Genomic DNA, 13,972 nt, shown 5'->3' on the forward strand with positions numbered 1-13,972 from the left:
TCTTTTTTGCTGATGGCTTCTCACGGCAGGAGATTGTGAGCACAACCCTCCCCGGGTGAAGGGATGGCTTCAGACTCCCAGCCCTGCCATGCAGCATGGATGGCATGGAGCAGTGCTCTAGCAGAGAGGTCCTCCAGCTAGGGACTGGTCCGGTATAGACAGAATGGGTAAGGTAGGGAGGTATCCAGAACCTGTGACTCTTCATGAGAGGCTCCTTGGTTTCCAGATATTTACCAAGGGGTGCAGGTTGAAATCCCAGCGAAAAGGGAATACAATCTATGGCTTCTGTGTACAAGAGACGTTATCCAGTCGTAGCTGTGACATGTTTTCTGGCCATGTAGCCCTGGGAAAGTTAGTTAACCTTCTCTAGACCATCATGACTTCATAAGTAACACTGGAATAATAAAACCTTCCCATTATTTCACTGAGATATTCATAATTCAATAAATATGTATTCTATACATACCATGTTTCATGTGGTATGAAAGTTTCTAAGTGTGAATTGAAAATGCATGACACGAAACCAATTGTGGGTACACACAGACACACACACACAGTTACTTCTAACAATGGAGTGAACAGTAGACAGCCCTGTTGGGAGCAGAGAGGAGACGTAGAGGACATCTGCCCAGCAGCAGCCCTCTATGCCTTTATTCTGACAGCAGCACCTGACTCAGTGATGGGTAACCAGACCTCTTCACGTTGAACCCAGTCCTGGTGGGAGGAACCCACATGGTTCATCCTGTGGTCAAAGGGTGGATGCATGAACTGAATTGGAATGTCTTTAGAATTATATTTTGAGCTAATAATGCAATGGTTGAAAAGCATTTGAATCCCATTTCTCCCACCTGGGAAGAGCTATTAAAACTATGGATGTGTTTCTGCTTCCTGGATCCCAGAGCCATTTTCTGAAAACAGTTTTTCAGCTTTTCTTTCATTTCTGGAGACCTGATAGGCTTCCAGTAAATGCCTTCATGCTGACCCAGAGTTGTTGCTGTTGCCTGCAACCAGGGAACTCTAACTCAGAGACTGTGAGGATTGATGAGCCGAGGTGGACTTCTTGTGATGCTCTCTAAGCGTGGACACTGGGACCTTTACTTGTTTTTGTTTGTTTGTTTTGTTTTGTTGAGAGGTTTTTGCTATAGGGCACGTGTGCTTGCCAGACAGAGAGAGACAGAGAGACAGAAAGTGAGAAATCACCACCCCTCCCCAGGGAGTATGGCCATGTTGCCATCCCTTCTCCTTTATTCTCCTCTCAGGATCTTGGGCACACACACACACGGGCCTGGCATGAGTTTTAAGCCACCAGATCCGGGACTCAAACCACAGTCAACTACATGGGAGTCCAGCCATTACGCTAACTGCTGGTCCTGGGACCTTTACTTGTACAGCTTTATGAGATAGGAGAGGAACCCGAACCATGGGTCCACATCGCCAGGTGTCACTGTGTTGTACAGATAGGATTTCAACAGCAGTTGACCCAGGACCACTGCTTCTTCCCATTCTGGCTTCCTCCTCCTCATATTCCCCTTGCATTGGGTGGTGGTGAAATGGTTAAAGGCATCCTGAGAATTCATTTTAGGAAAGCTGAGTTGAGGATACATTTAACTTTGGCTTGATGGAATTATTATTATATTTTCAATCATTTTCAGATGTAATAAAGTTAGGTTTAGTCATCCCAGTTTAGAAAAAGCTTCCGAAGATACTCAGGCTCCCCACTGTGCTGACTTGGGAGGTGCTAGAGTCCAAGGGTGTGGGTCAGAGCCACACTGATCCAAGGTCTCCTACATCACCGACTCCAGAACCATGTGAACAAAGAGGGAAACAAGGTTTGAAATGATCGGAGTCAGAAGCGAGTCTGTGGAAGACTCTAATCATCAGTTATGCATTGGGTCGTTGGACAAGCCATGATGTATTTTTTCTGTTTTCCTATGCAAAAATGCATCATGACTTGTCCGACAACTCAGTAGAACTGTAAATGGATAATTCTGTTCCCCAACACCTAGCTAAAGCAGATGTTCTCCTCTGCTAGACATATATTTGGTAGTTCAGGTGTACAAAAATATAATAATATTCACACATTTTTGGGGACATCACAAGAAATAGAATTTTTTTTGAGAGTTTTTTTTTTTTTCCGTTATAGGTTGTGTGCGCTTGCCAGACAGACAGAGAGAGACAGAGAGACAGAAAGCGAGAAATCACCCCCTGGGGGATGGTCACACCGCAATCCCTTGTCCTCCATTCTCCTCTCGGGATCTTGGGCATGCACGCACACACACCTGGCATGAGTTCTAAGCCACCGGGTCCAGGACGCGAACCGCGGTCGACTACGTGGGAGTCCAGCAACATAGCCATTACGCTAACTGCTGGTTCCCAAGAAATAGAATTTTTCATATTTCTATGATATATAAACTTATAACTGGACAATTCAGTTTGCCAGTACTGAGTTACGATGGATATTCTCCTAGGAATATACTTGATAATCCAGGATGCAGAAACATACACTATCTCCGCAAATTTTTGTAGGGAAACCACAAGACATACCATTTTTCAGATTTTTGTGTTTGTAAAACACGCACAACTAGCAAGTATGTAAGAACCACAGGTTTATACATTCTAAGTCATTGTCAATAAAAAACAAAATGGGATCAGACATGCAGAGGAATGACTAAATTATATTGCAAGTAAGTTTAGATAATTTTATAATTTTGTAGTATTTGTCAGCTTTTCAAAATTTGTTTTTGTGACTTCACTCATTCTAAATAAATATTCATGTTTATTTCTAGTTTGGTATTTTTTTCTTAAAGAAGCCCCCACCCCCACAAACTGAGTAAGGATCAGGCCCCATAAAACCTGACGTGCCCCTGCAGATAAGAGTATGTATGGATGGCCAGCATAAAGGATGACACGGGCATTCAGTGAACATTTTTTCAAAGCTGACCACTGCCAGATGCTGGTGGAAACCAAAGATACAAAGTGGAAAAATCCAGTGGCTCCCAAGATGACCAGGCAGTGGAATCTCTAAAGAGCTTTAAAAAAATAACAAATTTCTGGGTTCAAATGAGACCCATTGACCCAGACTACCTGGTGGTGGAAGCTATGAATCTGTATTTTCAACAAATGCCTCTGGTGTCCTCATGCAGCCAAAGCAGCACCGTCCTCTAGCTACAGAAAGCACTGGAGTAAGGGGCTGCCCTTGCTGCATTCACAGCACCTAAATTCTGTGGGGAGGGATGAGAGCTAGGTCAGCATTGAAGGTAGCACTTCGTCTGAATGCCGTGACCGCTAAAATTCATATGCTTAAATCCTCCCAAGACACATTAGGAGGAGGAACTTTGGGAAGTGACCAGAGCATGAGGGCAGAGCCTCCATGAATGGGCTTAGTGACTTTATGGAACAGACCCCAGAGAGACCCCTCTCCCCTTCCACATTTGCAGAAACCAGCAAACAGGCCCTCACAGGGAACCAAGTCTGCCAGCACCTTCATTTCAGCTCCCAGAACTGTGCGAGGCGAACGTCTGTTTACGGTACTCCAAGGTAGTAGCGCGGATGGACTAAGGCAGGTGGGCTGTGGTGAAGGCCATGCTGGAGATACATGCATTTGAGAAACAGAGAATTCAGCTACATGTGTATAAAGCTAGGAGGTTGAGGAATTCTTCCTTGAGAAAGTGATACTTAAGTATTAAATTCTTTTTTTTTTTTTTGCCTGTAAAGTGTATGGATTCTCTAGAGACTGGAGTTGGGAGTTTGGAGGAGGGAATGAGAAGGTACCCCCTGAGGGGGATGGTCACATCACAATCCCTGCTCCTCTATTCTCCTTTTGAGAATTTGGGATAGGCACACACATGCCCCAGTGTGTTTTTAAGCCACTGGATCCAGAATTCTAACTATGCAGTCAGCCAGGTGGGATCCAGCTGCTTTAAACTCCATGCCATTGCTGGCCCCTTTTCTCTTCTCAGTGAGGATTGTACTTTCACATCCTAAAACTGAGCCGTCTGACATCTATGACTGTTTTCTACGTGCCAGCAGCACACAACATGGTAGGTAGCCTTGTGATTGCCTCCATTTTTATCGATAAGAAGGAGGCTTAGAGAGGTTAAGTAGCTTGCCCAATTCACACAGCCAACAGTGGTAGCCTGAAGTTCCAGGTCCTGTGGCCCAGTCTGAGTTCATGTTCTTCCCACCATGTTACATGCCACCTCCATTGACTCCAACATGCACAACTCCTGGGAGCATCAGCATCCAGGACCTTGCTCTTCCTGGTCCAGCTAGGGAGCTGGGTTACAAAGGGTAAGAGTGGAAGTGGGTGGAATAGGAGACTGCAGATCTATTGAATGTGAATCTGCATTTTAAGAGGACCCCCAGGGGATCTGTGTGCCTAGTGAGTGAGAAGAGCAATGTTTTGGAGACAGGGGGCAAGTGAAGAAGGAAGTTGCCTTGGTTCAGGGGAGCCTCATACCAGAAGGTTTAGAGTATCATGGGCACGTTCTCCAGCAGCTACGCCATACTCCACAGAGAGGAGGGCGTTCCCAAAGAAGTAAACAAGCATACGGTTTCCCCTGAAATTCTTCAGAGGCTCTCTTTCTCCCACCCTCCTTGTTTTTAACTTCTCAACCTGCATTGTCCTCCCACAATAGGCACTGGTCATGTGTGCCTTCTGAGCACTTGAAACTGAGCTTTCTCACCCTCTTGCCACCTTGTGAAGACACAGGAAAAGTGGGTAGTCTGCAACCCAGAGAAGAGCCCTGACCAGAACCCAACTATGCTCCACCTTGACCTCAGACTTTCAGCCTCCAGGACTGGGAGGAATAAATGTCTGCTGTTTGTAAGCCACTGGGTTTATAGTCCTTGATTACAACAGCCTGAGCTAAGACAGTGACACAGGACTCAGACCTTGGTCCTCGAGAATAACTACTCCGTTTGCTTCCTTGGGTCCTTCTCAGATTAAGACACGCTTCGTTGTCTTGCAACCTAAATAGACAGAGAATATATACACGGAAAAATATTAAAGTACAGTTTAATCAATTATATGCATAAAGTTTAATAGGGAACAAAACCTCAGGGTGAGGCATCTTTTCTGAACAATCGCCTTTCAAACACACATGCTGGGATATAAGCAATACAAACCAAGAGGGGAGAATGATCTGGGTGCTTCCTGGAGACCAGAACTGCAGACCATATGGAGTGCGAGAGGGCCTGCCAAGGCCGGCTTCACGGTGAAATGATGTTCAGCTGCTGCTCTGAACTGCTGTTTTCAGTCGGGGTCAGCAGCTTTGTTTCTGAGCTTGAGAAGAGGAGATCCCTCAAGGCCACATTTTGAACATCCATAACAAAACTTTGTTAAATGTATTCCAGCCTTTCCTGTCTGACATAGGCAGCGGAGGCTCTGTGGAGTTCGTGGAAGTCAGTGATACAGACCAGCAGTCCCCAACATTTTTGGCACCAATGATAAGTTTTGTGGGAGACAATTATTTTATGGATCAGGGGTCAGAAGGGGGTGGTTTGGGGATGATTCAAGTGCATTACATTTATTGTGCACTTTATTTCTATTCTTATTACATTATAATGTATAATGAAATAATTACACAGTTCACCATAATGCACAATCAGTGGGAACTGTGAGCTTGTTTGCTGCAACTGGACTGCAACTTCATTCAAAGCCGGTGGAGTTATGGGAAGATGAGTGAAAAATGGGATTTTTTACATGTTTCAGTGAGAGAATCTAAGACTGCTGTGGATCTGACAGGAGGTGGAGCTCAGGCAGCAATGCCAGCAATGGGGAACGACTGTAAATACAGATGAAACTTCACTCACTCTCCCACTGCTCAGCTGGTGGCCTGGTTGTTAATAGGAACCCTGTTATAGGACAGTTCAAATAGGAAAAGTATTCTCATGATTTCCCAGTAAATTTGAAGGGGGCACACCTTTTTAAGGGGTTAGTAAATTAAAAAGTACTGATTTTATAGAAGGAAACATATGATATTTGTGATTAACTTGACTATCCTTTTTCCAAAATGCTTGGGACTGGAAGCGTTTTGGATTTTTGGCTTTAGGCTTTGGAATAAGAGGGATTGTCAAAAGTTTGTGAATGAGTGGATTGTGGGGAAAAAAATGCATGGATTTCCATTTTTTGCATAAAAATTAACTTGTATTTTAATTCCACTTTTACACAAAATTTTGGAGTCCCCTCATATTTTCATATACATAATGAGATATCTTGGGTATGGAATCCAATTCTAAATACAAAATTCATTTATGCCTGATATATACCTTAGACACATAGCCTTCATTCATGCCTGATATATGCCTTAGACACATAGCCTGAGGGTAATTTTGTATGATATTTTTGTATTGCAATGTTTTGACTATGACCTATTACATAGGTTAGATATGGAATTTTCCCTTGTGGCATCATGTTGGCACTGAAAGAGTGCTGGATTTTGGAGCATTTCGAATCTCAGAGTTTTGAATTAGGAATGCTCAGCCTGTAGTTAGGAGTAGAAGACAAAGTAATTGCATCAATGGCTGAACTCTAGATGTGGTCTTTGTTTTGTGGGTTGCACAGTATTTATACTTAAACAACGTGAGAGGCTCTCTCTTAAAATAATGAGTGAGTTAGGGAAACTCTCAGGGGGGCAAAGAAACAGAAATACATTCACGAGAAGGCGCATTAGCTAAAGTAACTTTTCAACATAATTTAATGCTCTGACTAAAAAAGAGATGGAAGGATGCTTTTGAGGTTTTGCATTGTTTGTTAGCATGCAGTATTATCTTGTAGGAGTTTAGAGAAATATTAACAGCTACTTTTGCGAGGAGTGCACTCTATACCAGACCCTGCCCAGACACAGATGCTTATTCTAATTTTCTCAGTAAGCCTGACAAGTGAGTGTTAGCCAGATGTGATTCATGCCGATCCTCTTCATATAGAGAGGCCCTGTGGTTAAGTTATGGTAAAGGGAAGCAATGAGGTCAAAGATGGAGAGGAAAAAAATGTAAAAAGATATCATGTTTGTAATTTGTTTGCATGATTATTAGGGTATTGTAGTAAATTATATGAATGCCAGGGATTTTCTCCAAGCCCATCATGAGACAAGCCATCCCAGAGGTCATAGAACAGAAGGTCTTTTAGATAAGATGTTCAAACTGATTAAAAGCACAAAGCAAGAAGCTAGAGGGAAGAGGTGAGACAGGACAACACACATAGGAGAGGTAGAAGCTGGGTGGAAGGACCACACTGGCCCAAAGTTCTGGGTTATGCAACACTTACATGCTGTTTTTCCTCTCTGCCACATGACGCTTTCTGAGTGATGGAGTGGCTACAAAGACCAAACTTGAGGTTGGTCAAGGGAACCCCAAAGGTAGAGGATACCTGGGGCTAAAACATACTCTTGTTCAACAGGAGAGATGCGGGAATAAGCACCCTTGGCCATAGTGGTAGCTTGTTCATTAGTGTGACGAGTGATGGGCCCCTTTGGACTGCACTTGTGTTTCTAGGGCAGAGGACATGGCAGGCCAGAGTGGGTATCCTAATAGGTAGCCAAACGACACTCTATGAATATTTGATGTCTCATATGCCTCATGTATATTTAGTGTTTCACAAGTATTGAGTGCCTAATGAATATTATATCTCTCATGGTTCTTCAATACCTTTCATTTTTTTTAAGTTTATTTCTTTTGATAGAGAAAGAAAAACAGAGAGACGGACACCATCAATAGGCTCCCATGCCATGATCCATCCCTATTCTCAGTTATCCCGGTCACAGGCATACCACATGTCCTGTGTGCTTCGAAAGTCCTGGGACACAAAAAACCTTACAATTATGAGTCTAGCTGTGTTATCAATGTACCATCGTGTGGCTTCATTTCCACCCATGTTTATTTCTAAGTTCAACACTGATGTGTTCTACTTACTAACACGTCTATTTAACATATTGTGCAAATTATGACTATGTCTCACAAGCTACTTATTTATTCATAATGCATACTTAACACAACTCCTGAATTTTTTATTGCCTATTGTACAACAGAATATTCTCAAATAACACTGAAAATGCACATCACAATTGGGTTAATGTAGGACCATTCCACTGAGATAGAAGGTCCCTCAAGTATCACTTTGTCTGCCCTCTTTATTACTGTCTTTTTTTTTTAATTTCCAGAGGATGAGTGAGTTCACCAGAAAGAAAAAAAAAGAGAGAGAGCACCTCTAATGCAGTATGGTCACATTGCAATTTTTTTTTCCACTATTTATTCATCTATCAGGGTTTGGGGCATGCATTATACATGCCTGGTATGTTTTTTAAGCTTCCAGGACTGGGATTCAAACCATAGTTAGCTATGTGAGATTGACTCTCTATGAACAGAGCTTAGCCACTACTTTGGGGGTTAGCTCTATCACTTTATTGTTGCCAGATGAGAGGATCTACACCCCAAGTCCAGGAGCCCAAACCAAGTCTAACCCCTCACTGCTCAACAAAATAGGGAGAGGCGAAATTGTTGGTTAGAGAAGAAAGGAAAATTTACTACAAAGCAGCCACACTGAGAAGACATGTAAGAGTACCATCAACCAGTCAACCAAGTTACAGATCCTTTTTACAGAAGGGGGAAGCTATGGGGCTAAGGCGTTCTTATACAAAAGCATAGATCAGGCCAAGTTCTAGCTGGGAAGTACAATCAAATGATTAGTCTTTGAGACAAGTGTTTCAGTCTTAGCTAAGGGGTACAATCAAATACTTTACCTTTAAGACAGCAGGTTTGTTCCATTTGTGACTGGGACAGAATACTCCTCATTGTTTTAAGCTCTAGGTTGGTCGTTTGTTCCTTGGAGTTTCTATGAGAAATAACAAACAAAAAGTATCAGTATCAGGCTGAGAGGAAAAAAAAAAACCAACGGTTTTTGACTTAAGATGGAGTCAGTCTGGCTAATGCAGTCCTCTTTTATAGTATCTTTATTGTGTTGTATATTGTGAGTATTCTTTAAACCGACAAATGTGTGAAAAAAAAGTATTTTTATTTTGTTTTGTTACATTTATCTTTTTAAATTTATTTTAAGGTACGCAATCAGGAGAAAAGAGTTAAAGAAAGGAAGTTTGGGAATCAAAAGTTTCCTCTGGAAAAAATCTTAGGTCTCAAGGCCAAAAGTGCCCTCTTCCTTATTTTAACCAGGGCAATGGTTATTCCAGAGTAGTGGCTTTCAGAGTGTGGCTCACAGACCAGCAGCATCACCGTTATCTGGGAACTTGGTAGAAATGGGAACTGTTGGGACCTGCAGGTGACGTGGTGGGTAGGGCGCTGGACACTCCCACATGGCCGACCACAGTTCGAGTCCTGGATCCGGTGGCTTGCTTTATTACTTTCTCTCTCTCTTTGTCTTTGTCTCTCTCTGGTCAAATTTTAAAAAAAGAATGAATGAATAAATAAAATTTAAAAAAAGAAAAAGAAATGCAGACTGTCACCTCCTCTGATCCCTTCCCCATCTGCTGAATGAGTCTCTGAGAACTGGTCTGAGGAATCTGTTTCCACAAGCCCTCCCAGTGACCCTAGCACACACCCAGAATTCGAGGAACACTGCGCTAGAATGTTGTGGTGCTGTACTCTTTTATTTCGAGACTTCTTCCTTCCTTAATGCTATGTTTCTCCCTTTTGGAAACAAGAGTTCAGTTTTATCTGTTCATAAATGGAATTACAGGTGTGTTGTAGCCTCCACAGCTGGTGATGTCTCTTCACTGACAAATGCTCATGAGCAAGACCTACCCAGGTGTCCACAGAGTGGGACTTGCATGCTGGCTCTTTCTAGAGTGAATATTCAATAAGGGAAAAGGGAAGAAAGTGTAGCAGGGAAGCATCAGGACAAAATCTATTGCATGAGGGGATTTCTGCCCAAGGTCCATCCCAGCAGCTCTTGTGAAGAACACCTGTGTTGTCAGCTTCTGTCTTCTGAGCCATGAGGCTCAGAGCCTTTGAGTAAAAACGAATAACACTGGGCCCACTTACTTTACCTTTAAGACAGCAGGTTTGTTCCATTTGTGACTGGGACAGAATACTCCTCATTGTTTTAAGCTCTAGGTTGGTCGTTTGTTCCTTGGAGTTTCTATGAGAAATAACAAACAAAAAGTATCAGTATCAGGCTGAGAGGAAAAAAAAAAAACCAACGGTTTTTGACTTAAGATGGAGTCAGTCTGGCTAATGCAGTCCTCTTTTATAGTATCTTTATTGTGTTGTATATTGTGAGTATTCTTTAAACCGACAAATGTGTGAAAAAAAAGTATTTTTATTTTGTTTTGTTACATTTATCTTTTTAAATTTATTTTAAGGTACGCAATCAGGAGAAAAGAGTTAAAGAAAGGAAGTTTGGGAATCAAAAGTTTCCTCTGGAAAAAATCTTAGGTCTCAAGGCCAAAAGTGCCCTCTTCCTTATTTTAACCAGGGCAATGGTTATTCCAGAGTAGTGGCTTTCAGAGTGTGGCTCACAGACCAGCAGCATCACCGTTATCTGGGAACTTGGTAGAAATGGGAACTGTTGGGACCTGCAGGTGACGTGGTGGGTAGGGCGCTGGACACTCCCACATGGCCGACCACAGTTCGAGTCCTGGATCCGGTGGCTTGCTTTATTACTTTCTCTCTCTCTTTGTCTTTGTCTCTCTCTGGTCAAATTTTAAAAAAAGAATGAATGAATAAATAAAATTTAAAAAAAGAAAAAGAAATGCAGACTGTCACCTCCTCTGATCCCTTCCCCATCTGCTGAATGAGTCTCTGAGAACTGGTCTGAGGAATCTGTTTCCACAAGCCCTCCCAGTGACCCTAGCACACACCCAGAATTCGAGGAACACTGCGCTAGAATGTTGTGGTGCTGTACTCTTTTATTTCGAGACTTCTTCCTTCCTTAATGCTATGTTTCTCCCTTTTGGAAACAAGAGTTCAGTTTTATCTGTTCATAAATGGAATTACAGGTGTGTTGTAGCCTCCACAGCTGGTGATGTCTCTTCACTGACAAATGCTCATGAGCAAGACCTACCCAGGTGTCCACAGAGTGGGACTTGCATGCTGGCTCTTTCTAGAGTGAATATTCAATAAGGGAAAAGGGAAGAAAGTGTAGCAGGGAAGCATCAGGACAAAATCTATTGCATGAGGGGATTTCTGCCCAAGGTCCATCCCAGCAGCTCTTGTGAAGAACACCTGTGTTGTCAGCTTCTGTCTTCTGAGCCATGAGGCTCAGAGCCTTTGAGTAAAAACGAATAACACTGGGCCCACTTTGCGGCCCTCTTCCACATGGAGAAAGAACAACCTGGAGAGGCGCTCAGGACAATATGGCTAAATAGCCACACATTGTGTTTATCTTTTTAGGATTTCTTTTGGAATTACAAATCTATTTAAAATAATATTCCACTCAATTCTAACTATAAAAATAATGTGTTTACTATAATTTGGGAAACCAAAAAGTATGAAGAAGAAAATTGAAATCATTCACTAGATCAGATATGACCACTGTTAATACTTGAAGTATACTATTTGAAATAGATGAAAAAATAAAACAGTAAGAGGAGCTCTAACTTTTATAGAAGTCAGCTCTCTCAGGAACTAACCCTTTCTCAAGAGAACTAGAACTCGCTGGCTCACTCAAGACATCATTAGTCTATTTGTGAGAGTGTGGCCTCCGTGATACAGTCACAATGATGCAATCACTGCCCACTAGGTTTCACCCTCTCCCAATATCAAGTTCCAACACGTGAAACTTTGGGGGACAAACCATGATCCAAACCAGAACTGGAAGTATTGGGACTGGCCTAGTGGTTATGGAAGCCAGATTTCGCATGGCCCAACACAGTTCAAATCCTGGCCCCAGAGACTTGAAAAATTTGTCAAGCACATGTGGATGCATACACAAAATCCCAAAAAGATGGAGAAATGGAGAAGAAAGGATTGAGGCATGACCATGCCCCATAGAGGAGAAGGATGCATTCTCTCTCTCTCTCTTTTTTACTCTCTGAAAAGTGCATGTGGCCCCTGTCAATTAAAAGAAGAAGAAAAGAAGAAGGAGAAGAAGAAGGAGGAGGAGGAGGAGAAGAAGAAGAAGGAAAAGAAGAGAAGAAGAAGAGAAAAAGAAAACTTGGAAGTAATAATTCAGATGGCATTTGGTGAGTCTGGTCAGGGAAGAGCACTGAACTGGCAGTCAGGAAGCCTGACCAGATTTTCCAGAGATTTCCCTCGTAGGTAATCTTGACTGTTACTGGCCGTTTGGTTGCTCTGTATATAAATAGTTCCTGCCATGTGAGATGTGATATTTTTAGCCTGCCTGTAATTTAGACTTCATCTGGGATTATGGCATTTTTAAATATTTTTCCACTGGCCAGCTTCGTCTGGAAAATTTCTGAATGTATTTGTAATGTTTGTTCAATCAGCCCTTCATCTACTACGATGTGGGAACACATTGCAGTGGACTTCGTAGAAGCTTACCTTCAGGTACTTCTTCAGTCACACAAAAGCATTTCTTTTCCTCAACACTATAATGTGTCAGACAACATTGCAATGTGCCAAGTTCAAAGATGCATTAGACATAATTCCTGCCTCTGCCTTCTAGGAGCAAATAATTGATTTTCCACACAGTATTCCAGAAAATACCCAACGTCAATGGGAACCATTAAAACAAAATAAGAAAAGAAGAATATGCCCTATCAAATATGTTTGGGAAATGCCAAGGTAAAGTAAGTTAAGAAGGTCTATTTATAGCAGTATTTTTCATATATTTTGCTAATATGCATTAGCATATGCATGGTAAATTCTCAACAGGAACATAAAGCAAAGTTATTTGCTTAGGAAATTCTTTATTTGTGGAGCACCTTTAGGAATTGAGACCCATGACACACAATGTGAGAAGTGCTGATCTAGGCAAATCTGATCTGAACATTTACTCGACAAAAAGGTACTGTTATAGGTAGACAACAAAATATAGAGAAAATCGAAGACAGATGCTTTCTCTCTTGAAGAGCTTTCAGTCTAGGAGGGAGTTCAGCCCTGAAATACACTCAAGGAATAAACCAATGAAAATGAACGTGAAAGTGTGGGTACAGGAATCAGCAGAAAACTGTAAAAGCCACTGAATGAAATGAATCAAGGATAATTTTATGCAAGAATAGGATTTGGGCCAGAATTCCTTTCACGAAGATTTCTAATTTTTTTAATGGAAACAATGAGTGATTATTTAGGAAAACCTGGAAAACACACACACACACACACAGGAAAGTAGAATAAAGAACCCTACATGCACACATGCATATGCACACATAGACATACATTTACATATGTATATCTGTATATATTTTTTCTTTTAATGAGGGAGGATTTCCTACTAGTATTTTTTGTTGTTGTTGTGGTAAATAGCACATAACATTGCATTTGCCATCCTGAACTTCTTTGGTATACAATAAAGTAGTATTAACTATACTGCACGTTGTTGTGCAACAGAGATCCACAAATTTTTCTCTTGCAAAACTAAAACTCTTTTTTGTTTTCTTGAAAGAGAGAGATTTTTGCTCTAGGGTGTGTGTGCTCGCCAGAGAGACAGAAAGTGAGAAATCACCCCCCCCCCCCCCCGCCCCCCAGGATGGCCATGCTGCAATCCCTTCTTCTCCATTCTTTTCTTGGGGTTTTGGGAATGCATGCACCTGCAGCCAGTGTGAGGGTTTTTGTTTTGTTTTGTTTTGTTTTTGGAGAAATTTTTGCTATAGGGCGCATGCGCTCACCAGATAGACAGAGAGAGACATAGAGACAGAAAGTGAGAAATCACCCCCCAGAGGGGATGGCCATGCCGCAATCCCTTCTCCTCCATTCTCCAGCATCTTAAAACTCACACTGGCGGGAACCAGCAGTTAGCATAATGACTATGTCGCTGGACTCCCACGTAGTCGACCGCGGTTCGTGTCCCGGACCCGGTGGCTTAAAACTCACGCCGGGTGCGTGTGCGTGCGTGCCCAAG

General features: G+C 42.2%; 1 pseudogene; it reads right to left on the bottom strand.

Annotated features, from left to right (window-relative positions):
• The window catches only part of LOC114005283 (lipoyl synthase 1, chloroplastic-like), a 139,343-nt pseudogene that overhangs the window by 45,797 nt on the left and 79,574 nt on the right, over positions 1-13,972 (bottom strand).

This window comes from Tupaia chinensis, unplaced genomic scaffold (genome assembly GCF_000334495.1).
Source record: "Tupaia chinensis unplaced genomic scaffold, TupChi_1.0 Scaffold143615_1, whole genome shotgun sequence".
Classification (NCBI taxonomy): domain Eukaryota; kingdom Metazoa; phylum Chordata; class Mammalia; order Scandentia; family Tupaiidae; genus Tupaia; species Tupaia belangeri.